Source organism: Protopterus annectens, chromosome 3.part1, assembly GCF_019279795.1.
Source record: "Protopterus annectens isolate FY-2018-M chromosome 3.part1, PAN1.0, whole genome shotgun sequence".
Classification (NCBI taxonomy): domain Eukaryota; kingdom Metazoa; phylum Chordata; order Ceratodontiformes; family Protopteridae; genus Protopterus; species Protopterus annectens.
The window spans coordinates 932,578,960-932,590,498 of NC_056732.1; positions in this window are offsets into that span (position 1 = coordinate 932,578,960).

Consider the following 11,539-nt stretch of genomic DNA (forward strand, 5'->3'; position numbering starts at 1 on the left):
GGATTCTGCCCTTCTGAGCTGGGAATTTCTAGTTAAAGGCTTATAGTGCCTGCATATTTGAACTGTTTCTTACTGAAATTGGTGTGCCTTGTTTGCTGTAGCATAGACTAGACCCAGGCCTGCTGAATCTAGCTTTGTTTGTATAACTTGAGCACTAATCCAGGCCCTCTATTTTGGAGAAGGTTCGCCTGCACCCCAGTGGCAGGATTGTGCAGTTAAAACTTGTCTGATTGAAGACTATAGGAACAGGGCTCAGTTTTGAATTTTTTTTTACTGGTTAATTGGGTAACTTGTTTTTTTTTTGAGATTTTTTTACTGGTTAATTGGGTAATTTGTTTAAAAGCTTTTTCTGATTGCTTGTAGTCATCTAAAGCTGTTTTAAGTGTATTTTTTTACTGTTTTTAGTCATTTAAAGCTGTTTTAAGTGTATTTTTTACTGTTTTTGCCTTATCTATTCAAAAAAATGTCCTTGTTTCCCACCTTTTTAAGCTAGTATAGTCCAGTTTTCAGGCTAGTGCTGAATTCAGGGCTGTGTTACAATTTTCTGAGTTTCCTATACCTTAATTGGATAGAGGGAGATTTCTCTGTTCACCTCTGAGAGAGGGAGTTTGAGCAGCCATCTGTCCCTGGAGGAGTGGTTCCAGCCCAGAAGTTAGTAGTTTATAGGCCATTTTGGGCTAATTTCTATCTCTTTCATTTCCCTGCTGTAAAAACCACATTTGCACAGTTTTGCAAGTCCGGGCAGCACCGGTTATCTAGGGCTAAATTTATCCTTGGCTCTACCAAGTCTCCTCTTCAGTTTTCCCTTGAAAGTAGTCTAACTCTCAACCTAAGTACTTAAAAAGCATCCTACAGTCCAGCACTTGCTCAGACCTAATAGCAAGCACTAATATACCCTGACACTTGATTGCCCAGCAGGGCAAGGCTCATTATTCACTCCTCACCAACCAAGTGACTAAGCAGCTCACCCTTCTATTCAGGCATGAACAAAGGGCAATTTCAGGTATACTCTCCAGTCCAGTTGATGAACCTGGGTATCCTGAGGCAATGTTACAACTGTCTCATGTACACAGACAATCCTCTCCTCCTACCACAAAACATTAACATAAGCAAGAGATGCAATTATATAGCTAAACTGGAGGATAAGCTCTCTCCACCCAAGACTGGAGCAAGCAGTCATGAGGCGAAGGTTAACACTTGCACCACACCTCCAGCCTCACATAGACATACTAAACCAGCACTGGCAAAAATACACATAAATACACTAAATCATACTCGGAGGCTCTAAATAAAAACCTGCAAAAGCATCAGAGAGCTCCAAAGCAGACACCCAAAAAACCTGCACATCCCATCACAAACCAGACAACACATAAAACACAAAATCAGTGCGCCGCACAATCACAGCCCTTAAGGTGAAATAACATACCTAACACACTAGTAATAGATGGCTCTGTAGTCAGGCACACTGACGTCCCACTCACTAGGCTGGACAAGGAGAAGGTTACTGTTAGCTGCCTATCGGGAGCCAGAATCCGCCACATAACACAAGCACTCAGGTCACTCCAGAACAAGTACAAATATGACTCTGTCATTGTTCATATTGGTGTGAATGACCTGAGACATACCTCCCTGGACTACATGAAAAGAGACATGTAAGAGCTCTCTGATCATGTAGCCCAGGCGGGTATGACCCTGACCCTGAGTAGCATCCTGCCCTCACCAAGAATGATACCGCAGTATGAAGAAAAAATGATAATTTTCAACAATTGGCTAACCTTCTGGTGTCATTCAAAGGGGATCCAGTGTCTGTCAGCCTGGACAACATGCTCGACAAGCCTCGTTGCTTCACAAGAGATGGCTTGCACCTGTCATCCCTAGGCTTTTGAATACTGGCCAAGGCTCTTGCTGCCCCCATAGTGCCTTTTTTAGGCAAGGCTCAAAAGTCAACCCCACCTCCATAAACAGCACAAATAAAAAAAAATGAGGGTTATGCTACTCAATGTGAAGATCCTGTAGAAAAAGAGCCAGCATACTGTGTACAAAAGATTCACTTTATTTGAACAAAATCAGACCGGTTCCGGCTGGAAAAATATCACAGCCTTCCTCAGTGTAAAAAATATTAAATAATACAACTTGGATTGAACATTAAATACACATGTCTAAGGGCTGATTGGTCCATCCTAGAATTGTTCATTCAAACCAGGAGGGAACAACCCACCCAGTTATTGTTCCGGCCGGAACCGGTCTGATTTTATTCAAATAAAGTGAATCTTTTGTACACAGTATGCTGGCTCTTTTTCTACAGGATCTTCACATTTGTTTTTGAGCCGTGCATCTGCCTTTCATGCAGGAGTGCTGTTTTGCCTGTTATGCTACTCAATGCCAGGAGTTTAAATCTCAAAATGCACACGCTCAAAGCACTCATCAGTATGGAGAACGTTGACATCTGTGCAGTAACTGAAACCTGGTTCAAGGTTCCACAGAGTACCCCAGCACTACTGGGCTACAACTCATACCACACATTTTGGCCACAGAACATGGACCAAAACACAAAAGGAAGGGGTATATCCATATTCATCAAGGATACCTACACCTCCAGGTTAGTGGCGCAGCATGATGCCTCTGAGATTATCCATGTGCAACTAACATCAGGCAAATCTGCAATGCAAGTTGTGGCCTGCTACAGATCACCCTCCATGACCCAGGACCACCACTCCACCTTTCTGGGGACACTGGAAAACATGAAGGTCATACCGAACACCCTGATATTGGGCGATTTCAATTACCCTACTGTTAACTGGGAAAACTACTCAAGTACAAACTCCTAGGTCCAGCGCTTCCTGGAATTTATCAACCCAAATGCCCTGGATCAGCTGGTAAATTCCCCTACCAGAGGTGAAAACATATTGGACCTGGTCATCACCAACATGGGTGACAGGTGTTCCACACCGGAGGTCAAGCTGTCACTGGTTAGATCAGACCATAATCTAATCAATCTGGATGTCCACACCACACCACCACCTCCAACAAAGTAAAAAACTTTTCTATAGCAAACTTCACCTTACTTAAGACAGAGGTGGTAAGTTTCACAGCCCCCACGCTAAAGGATAACAGTGTCCAAGATGCAGGGACCTTTACAAATGCACTCTATGACCACCTACAAGGATGCATGGATCATGCCATCCCTAGCAAAACCAAGACTCAATCCCCTAAGAGAAGGAAACCAGTCTGGTGGACCCCTGCCATAAACAGGCTATACAATAGAAGGAAGAAACTAGTTCAGAAAACAAGCAAATCCCAAGAAGAAAAGACATCCCTGATCAGTATCAGTAAGAAACTAAGGTCCCTCATAAAATCCTCCAAGGCTAACTTCGAAAGAAAAATAGCCCAGGATTTGAAAGATAACCACAAAGCCTTCTTTAGCTATGTCAAGAATCTAAGTGACAACTCACAGATATGCTCTGAGCTAGTGCAAAATAGCACAAAATATACTGAACCCACTGATACTGCCAACATCCTGGCAGATAGATTCAGTGCAAACTTCACCCCCCTCAAACCTCCAAAAGGGCCCACAACAATACCGGAAGTGTCCCGGAAATCACAGACACACAAGTGAAAACAGCCTTTTCAAAAGCCAACAGCACAGCGTCAATGGGGCCAGATGGTGTCCCAGGCTGCGTCTTGCATGAACTACAGAACAAACTAACCCCCCACCTAAACACACTGTTCAACCTCAGCCTCTCCACAGGCTACATGCCCATAGAATGGCGCACAGCAATGGTTATTCCGCTCCATAAAGGAGGGGCCACAACTGACCCTGGTAACTATCGCCCCATAAGCCTGACTAGCCTAGTCTGCAAGGCTATGGAGCACATCATCATGGAACTCATTAACAAAGACATTGGGAACCTCCAAACACTTGACCTGATCCAGTTCGGCTTTGTTAAGGACAGATCATGCCTACTAAATCTAGTTGACTTCTTCGAGACAGTCACCAAGGTGATAGATGAGGGGAAGGTAGTTCACACAACCTACCTTAACTTCGCCAAGGCTTTTGACACCATTCCCCACTCGGGAATTATAAAAAAACTCACCAGCCTGAACATAAACCCCTACATCACAAGATGGGTTGCCAACTGGCTTACAGACAGAACTCACACGGTAAGAATAGTGAGCTCCAGGTTCGACTCTAAACCAGTCACAAGTGGTGTCCCACAAGGCTTGGTCCTGGGACCCCTACTGTTCAGCATATACTTCTCAGAAGTACAGGCAGACACAGGAGGATTATGGTTAACCAAGTTTGCCGATGACTGCAAACTGGGAACCATAATTGACTCTCTGGCTGACACAGACATTCTCCAAAAGGGCCTTACTGAGACGGACACCTGGTCTCAAAGTCATGGTCTCAAGCTAAATGCCAAAACATGCATAGTCATCCCGTCTGGGAAAAACAAAACACCCATGAATTACCACATAGGTGGCAGCCCCCTTAATACAGAAGAGGTAATAAGAAATCTGGAGACCCAGGTAGATAGTAATCTCTCCTTTGACAATCATATTGCCAAAGTAGTTAGGAAATCCTTCTATGTAGCCCATCTAATTACTAAAGGGTTTGCATCTAGAAATAAAGAGGTTATAGTGCCCTCTACCCGTCACTCATCAGACCCATCATAGAGTACAATGCCCCATTTGGGATGTATCTCACAAGACACTTCCAACAGCTGGAAACACCACACAAGTAAATCACCAAGAGGATTACTGGCCTTATACATATGACCTATGCAGCCCGACTGGAAAAACTCCAGCTGTACTCAGTCACATATCGCTTACTCAGAAGTGATCTCTGCCTGACTTACAAAGCCATGTCCAACTCAGAATTGATGGACATGCTCCACCTAAAGAAATCCAAGTCACTGCGAGCCACTCGCTCTAGTGAGCTAAACCTTGCCACAACAATAAATAGAACATGCTGGAGGGATAGATTCCTGTCACAGACTCCCCATGGTTTGGAACAAAATTCTTAACTACATTAGGCAGAGCCCCTCACTAACACTCTTCAATAGAAACCTTGATGAGTGGATGGGTAACAGAAAATACACCCCTGGGATCACTTCATTGGCTCTTCTTGACAGAGGCTCAGTTAATTAATCAATGAGGCAGCGAAAGCTGACACACTCTGGCTAGGCTTATAAATGCCCTCAGGCACATAGCCCAGAACCTACCTATGAACCTATGAACCTATGAATAGAACTTATTGGATTAACTGGGATACATTTAAAATGGCCCCTTGAGTCACTAACCTAATATTCTGCTATGATACTGTGACACTTGCAGTGCAGAGGTATTCTGGCCACTTGGCCACTAACAGCAATGACATCCACAACAAGATCCCATCATACACATTGAAGAAACCCTGATTATTTTGTCAGTCTGGTGGATCATCTAGTTGTGTATATAGGGGTACACTGGGGTCTGAATGGAGAGATGAGGGGTCCGAATGTAGAAATGGGGATCCAAAAAGAGAAATGATAAAATCAGCAAAAGGAGAGATGTATTGCTGGAATTAAATTCATCCTCAAGTATTGGTGAGTACCTTCACAAAGTGGACCCTGTTTTTGCAAAATCTCACCAAGATGACACTGATATTCAGCCTGTATTTTAAATAGCATATATTATGGACAGAAGTAGGTTAAAAAATAAAGATGATAGCTGTGTGCACAAGTCGCAGGATAAAAAGGTGCCCAATCCTGATAGGCACACTGCTACATGGACTGGAAAAAATGTCAGTGAAGAATCCTCAAGACATGGAAATATTCCTACAATGGGGATAGGCTGGGCCCAGGGGGAGGATGCCCCCCCCCCCGTTGTAGAAGGAAGTAGGAGTCCACAAAAATCACAAAAACTGATAGGCCAGAAAAGAGCCATACAGACAATAGAGTGGACCTTTGAGGACAAGAAAGAAATTATGTATTGTTATTATTATGCAAAAAGCTCAGATTTTCCATACAAAAGATATACAAAAAAATTAAGAGAGAAACTAGAGAAAAGAAAAATACTGCCACAAGAAAAACTGTCACAAACGTCAAATAAAAAATTGTGTTCATTAATACAACAGATGTGTATTAAGTCACTGGTCATGTTCTAGCTTGTTTTTTTTTTCTGTTTACTCTAAAAGTTTTAGCTTAGTCTGTCATTAGATTACTTTTGCTATATGTAATACTTGAAGCTTTTCTCCTTGGGCTTCCACAGAAAAAGGGCTGCTGTCCAGTTGGACTAACTCGGTTAACAAATGTCAAATAAACAAATAAATAAATAAATATTATAAGAGCCAAGAAAAAACTACATAGACCAAGAAACCTTGTACTGTTTGGAAAAAGAAGCAACTGAGTAAGTGCGAAAATTTAAAGAACAAAATTTAGAAACTTTTGAAGGGTATAAAAAAGAAATATGGGCATGGGAAAGAGAGATCTGATATGGTGCAAAATTTATGCAAAGGAGAAAGCCAAATTAATTAACACAAAAAAGGCAGACCCAAAGATATTCAAAGAGAAATATAGGCAAAGGCATCCAGATATGGAAAATTTCACAATAAAAAATAAGATCACAAAGAGGGGATGCAGAACAGAAGATTAGTCAAGTAGAAGTTACAAACTAAAAGCTGAAGTTATGGAATATTTGCAAAGTGAAGGATTCAGTGTAGACAGTCTAACACAGGAAATATCACAGCATGATGAAACAACTAGTCCTCAAAGTAAGGAAAAACAAGAGGAGCAGGAGACATCTGAAGACAAAATATGGACACGGTAAAGAAAAAAGAAATTTAATATGGTGCAATATTTATGCAAAGGGAAAGCAAAATCAATCAATGCAAAAAGGGCAGCACCAAAGATATTTGAAGAGAAATACAGGAAAAGACATCCAGATATAACAAATTTCACAATACAAAAAATAAGAAAACAAAGAGGAAAAGTGGAAAAGAGAATTAGTAATGAAGACGTAAAAGAAATAGAAATTGGGGTTATGGATTACCTACAAAGTGAAGGATTTAGTGTAAAAAATTTAACTCAGATAACAACACAACAGGATAGAACAATGGACATGCACATTAAGGAAAAACCAGTGGAGAGGGAATTATCTAATCAGTTGACATATGAAGATAATTTGCAGCCTCCCATAGGAAACCAGTACAAAGGTTGGAGCTATACAGCAAGGGAAAGAACAGGAAACTGTGGCACCTCTGACACAGTCAATGCCTGGGAGTGATAGGCTAGTGAGTTCCCATATGAAAAAGCAATGGATAGCACAGGGTGAAACTGAACAGAATTTGGCACAGGAAGAAGCTCTGGAACTTTCTATAGAATGCCCGCAGTAAATGGCGAGCAAAGAATGTGCCCTCAGTTCAAAAGAAAATGATGTAAGAGAAGAGTTGCTTGATTCAATAGAGATGGTTAGACATATTAAGATCAATGAAAGAAATAGACTGCAGAAGGTCAATAAAACCCAAAAAGTTAGAAGTTTCATAAAGCAAATGAACACAGTAATTAGGCCTGTCCATAGAGATTCATGCGATATAACAGAAGTAAATAAAATACATTACTGTGCAGCCAAATTAATAACAGATAAAGTCATACCACAAGAACACAGAGTAGTAAGGGAAAGGACAGAGAGAAATTGAATGTCCTCATAGAAGTATTGAATAGAGAAAACTATAAAACAATTAAGAGAAGAAGTGTCACTGTTCGAAGAGTACAGAAGGGGGAACAGATCAACAAAAATACTCAGAAAGATAGACGTAATAAAACCAATGCACAGTATTATAACAGATCAGGATTTATCATGCACTATCACAAATAATAAACTAAAAATATCAGCAAGAGCAGAAAAACTTAGAAGATCCACAGATAAACATAAAGAAAAAGTACAAAATAAGCAATTTATTGATGACCCAAAAAAAGTTTTTTAGAGAATTAGGAAACAAAGTGATTGATTGGCCCCAAAAGGTGTTGGATCAGTTGGACAGGAAAACAAGCAGGATGCTTTCATGCTTATCAAATGATTTAAAAAAAATCACTGTATACCAGGAATATATATTACCTGTTCTGAAGGAGGTATAATAATTCAGTAAAGGTGTTTAAAAAAGTATTCAAAGAAAGAGAAACTAAAAAAAATAGATACATGCATAGATCTGCGGTTGTGGGATTGCATACATATCTGTTGGCTTTATAAGATCCAAATGTAGTGAAAGTTTTAAAACATGAGGAGAGCAAGTCTAAGGTGACTTCCCTGCTTAGGTTAACATAAGTATGTCAATGTCAAGCAGGAATGGAAATCAAACCAGAAGGAGAGAAAAACAGGCAGCAACTGCATGTGTCAAAAAAATAAAAGAAAAAATGTAAGGTGAAGGATCATATTAGAAGGCAATAAATGTGGACAATGTATAAATATAGTTGCAAATATAGAAAACTCTTGGAACAATCTCATATTGAAAGGGGTTGAAGGCTGGAATGGTTAAGGAGAGATGAATTTAAACCAAAGACGAAAGGTTAATATTGGCAGCCCAAGATAATGGACTACATATATGGTGGTTTACAAAGTTCATTGAACATGTGGGAGAAACAGGCAAATGTAGGTTAGATAAAACAGAATTGGAAACAGTCGCACATCTTGTCCATAGGATCATAGAAAGTTACTAGCCTAATGGCCATAGGGCCCTTACAACCCTAGCTAAGGTCACCCCATGTTCCCAAGGATGTCTGGTTCAAGTAGACGCTAAAATCATCACCTATTGCCCCTGTCCAAGAGGGACACAGGTGGAACCCTATGGTCAATTTCTGGTTACCCATCCAATTGTCCAAATTACACTTAAATAGGGCCAATCAGGGGCTCTGTTTAACATGAATATAAAGCTTATTCCAAAGGTAGGACAACCTATGTGAGACAAATATGTCTCTCCAACAAGTTCTGCTGATGTCACGCACCAAGTTAAGGTCCTTTGAGCGAGTGACCCGTGTGCCACTTGACTTGGGAATGTACATCATTTCTGTTAAAGCTGGGTCAGAGTTTGCTCTATATGCAAGGCACAGTTCACCTCTGAGCAGTCTGTACGACACAAAGTAAAGTGACAATGATTTCAGTCTGTCTACATAAGACAGATCTTGAAGACCCTAAATTTTCTTTGTGAGGAGCCTTTGTGGTCTCTCCAATTGCTGCAGGTGTTTGGAAAGGAACATACCAAAGGGAGCTTTGTACTCTATTATTGGCCTAATGAGGGAAGAGTACAGGGGGGTTATAACCCCTTTTTTTTTCTGGAGGCAATACCTTTACTTATGAGAAGAGCAATATAAAATGCCCTTCTTACCACTGTGGAGACATAGTGATTGAAGTTAAGGTTGCTGTTGATCTGTGTGCCCAGATCTTCCACCACTGACTGTGTGCTTAGGGTGTTGCTATTGATGTGGTAGTTTGCAGGAACATCACCCTTGCTGAGGAGGATGATAATGCACTTTTTGTATTAAGTTTAAGACCATAACTTTGGCACCAGTCATTAGTCTGCTTAAGAACCTCTAGCAGGATGTTACATCGCTAGAGGTTTCAATGATCGCTCCCAATTTGCACTCATCAAAAAACTCTGCCAGCCACAGTCCTTTGGTTTTAGCCTGTACTTCAGATAAGTAGATTCCAAACAGTAGAGGTCCCAGAACTGATCCCTGTGGAAAACCACTGGTTACAGGTCGGCTGGAGGAGGTGGAGTCCCTATTTTGACTGTATGAATTAATTCTATCAGTGAGCCAGTTTGCAACCCACCTGACAATATATGGCTAAATACCCAGCTGGGTGAGTTTATCAGTGATGCCTGAGTGGGGGATTTTGTCAAAGGCCCTGCCTATATCTAGGTAGGCCATATGCACAGATTTGCCTTTGGCTAGGGCTTTGGAGACTGTCTTGAAGAAGTCCACCAAGTTTAACAGGCATGATCTCCCTTTGACAAAGCCAAACTGTGTGGGGATGCACATTTGATGATTTACTTTCTCTTTGTTAATAAGGTCCATTATGATTCATACCATGGCCTTGCAAATAAGGCTGGTCAGGCTAATGGTTTTATAGTTCCTGGGGTCTGTGGATGCACCCCTTTTGTGCAAAAGGATGATGGTAGCTGTTTTCCCATCTGCTGGGATGAAGCCAGTGCTTAAGCTGTGATTAAAAAGCGTGCCCAATGGTGATGTTAATTCCTGTTTTAACCCATGTAGAACACAGCCTGGGGATGCTGACCTTGGAGAGGGCATTTAAGACCTGATCCTCAGAGATGCTAGGTGGGGAACAGGTGTTAGAGATGTTTTGGGGTATATGTGTCAGGGCTAGAGGAGTGAAGTTTTCACTGAAGCTGTCAGCCAGCAGGTTTGTTATATCCACAGGTTCTGTTTATGTAATATCATTAACTACAAGTTGAGCACAAATCTGGGCCTTACTTTTGAGGTTACGGATGTAACTAAAGAATGCCTTATGGTTATCCTTAGTTAGGGAAGCTAATCTGGATTCATCGTTAGCTTTGGAGGACTTCATTAAGAGTCTTGTTTGATTGTTTAAGTTGAGGAGAGAGTGTTTCCAGTTTTGAAACTGTTCCTCCTTACTCTTAGACAGAAATGTCTTTATCCTTTTGTATAGTTTATTAATGGCAGTTGTCCACCAGGCAGGTTTGTTTTTCCTTGAAGATCTTGCTTTGGTTCTATCAGGTATGGCAGAGTAAATAAAATTGTACAGGTGCTTATATAAAGCATTGGTGTATAACTCAGCATAGGTGTCTGTTCCATCAGTGGGTGGAGGAGCTATGAAGCTATTCATGCTGTCACGTAAGAGGTTGTAGTTGGTCTTGGAGAAGCTTTTTAGTCTAGTTGTTGATAAGGGGAGGGGCTCTAGCAAGACTGATGTGTGGTCATATCGACCAGAGATGGCCTCACACTGCAAGTTGTGCAGCAGTCCCCCATGTTGGTGAGCATCAGATCCAGGATGTTTGAGTACCTTGTGGGTGTGTCAACCAGCTGGTCCAGGGAATTGGAGTTAATGAAGTCCAGGAACCTTTGGGTAAGTGAGTTAGAATATGTATAATTTACATGAATGGATGGGTAATTAAAATCACCCAAAAAAAAAAACAGGGTGTTTGGTAGTTTCTTGATTGACTCAATTCAATCCAACCATACCTCTCAACCTCTTAGAGCAAGGAATCTGGACAAAGCCATAAATAAAAGTGGGACAAAGGCCCAAACTAGGGATAATTTTTAAATATCGCTCTTGCAAACTTAGAAAGTTGACAGAAAAACAAGTTTTGTCTTAGTATGAATTTTCTGAAGGGAATGAAGTCTGAAACTGAATGGTCCATCCACCTCTACTAGTCCTACATTTACAGCTCTAAAACCACTCTCCCTCTTTTTAGAACCAATCAACAACTCTCCAGGCATTATCAGGTCCCTCCCTACCTACCTATCCTAATTATCATTCTACTCAACTTGGGTAAAAATCAAAGCTAATATCTAGACAATGTCTC